Source organism: Capricornis sumatraensis, chromosome 5 (genome assembly GCF_032405125.1).
Source record: "Capricornis sumatraensis isolate serow.1 chromosome 5, serow.2, whole genome shotgun sequence".
Lineage (NCBI taxonomy): Eukaryota > Metazoa > Chordata > Mammalia > Artiodactyla > Bovidae > Capricornis > Capricornis sumatraensis.
This window is the reverse complement of record NC_091073.1, coordinates 23769435-23770626: the sequence shown is the minus strand read 5'-3', so window position 1 is coordinate 23770626 and position 1192 is coordinate 23769435. Positions and strand designations below refer to the sequence as shown.

The following is a 1192-nucleotide window of genomic DNA, read 5'->3' as shown; positions in this document are numbered from 1 at the left end:
CCCTTGGACTGCAAGGAGATCGAACCAGTCCATCCTAAAGGAGATCAGTCCTGGGTGTTCCTTGGAAGGATTGATGTTGAAGCTGAAGCTCCAATACTTTGGCCACCTGATGCGAAGAGCTGACTCACTTGAAAAGACTGATGCTGGGAAGGATTGAAGGCAGGAGAAGGAGATGACAGAGGATGAGATGGTTGGATGGCATTACCGACTCAATGGGCATGAGTTTGGTTGAACTCCGGGAGTTGGTGATGGACAGGGAGGCCTGGAGTGCTGCAGTCCATGGGGTCGCAAAGAGTCGGACACGACTGAGCGACTGAACTGAACTGAACTGTACTTATTTTCTCTTTCATGAAAAATCTGCACAATCACCTCAGATACAGTCATTGCAGAATCTTTAATCCTTCTGTTGTCCAATCTCTAGTTCACTTTTTGCCAGCACCAACAATGGCCTTTGCAGTCCCCCTGACTTTTGGCATTCTGTTCTTGTGTTTTTTTCGCTGTTTTCTTGAGCTCTTTTTCTTCTCATACAGGCCATGTCTTGCAAGTCTGTGCTTGGGCTCATTCTTCTTTGCATAATCCAAGGAATGGTAAATCATGCCAAAGCCAGTTGTCTTGCCACCACCAAAATGGATTCTGAATCCAAATACAAAGATGACATCTGGTGTGGTCTTGTACATTTTGGCCAGTTTTTCCCTGAATTTCTGTTTTACGTACTGTTGCCTTTCCAGGGTGAAAAACATCGATGACCATTTGTTTCCACTGAAGCAGTTGGTTGGTCATGAACTTCCTGGTCTGGATAGTTACTGTGTCTTTCATGATGGCAGCTGATCTTCAAGCAACCAGGGAGGAAAAGAGTGGACTCAGGGATTTTTGTTTTTGATCAGTTTTCCTTACTGTTATAGCCCCAGCTCCTAGAACTATACTTGGCATGTATCAAATATTCAACAAATAATTGTTGAATGAAAAAAAAAAAGTAAACAGGCATCATAATCTTCATACTTGTTGAGGAATTTGCATCTTTTCCTTTAATGGGGTGTGTGGAAATTACCACTAAAAATTATTGGGAAACATGTATTTAGTCAACTGATAAAATGTGACATGAGTACAATGAAAAGGACTCAAGAGGGCCAATAAAATTATACTTTCAAATACTTACTGTTACTAAAAATATCTTCTAGAAACCGAAACAAGG

At 41.7% G+C, this 1192-nt stretch overlaps 1 pseudogene; it reads right to left on the bottom strand.

The window, feature by feature from the left end:
* Positions 1-422: 422 nt before the first annotated feature.
* On the bottom strand, positions 423-816 carry LOC138080237 (small ribosomal subunit protein eS24 pseudogene; annotated as a pseudogene).
* Positions 817-1192: the final 376 nt, after the last annotated feature.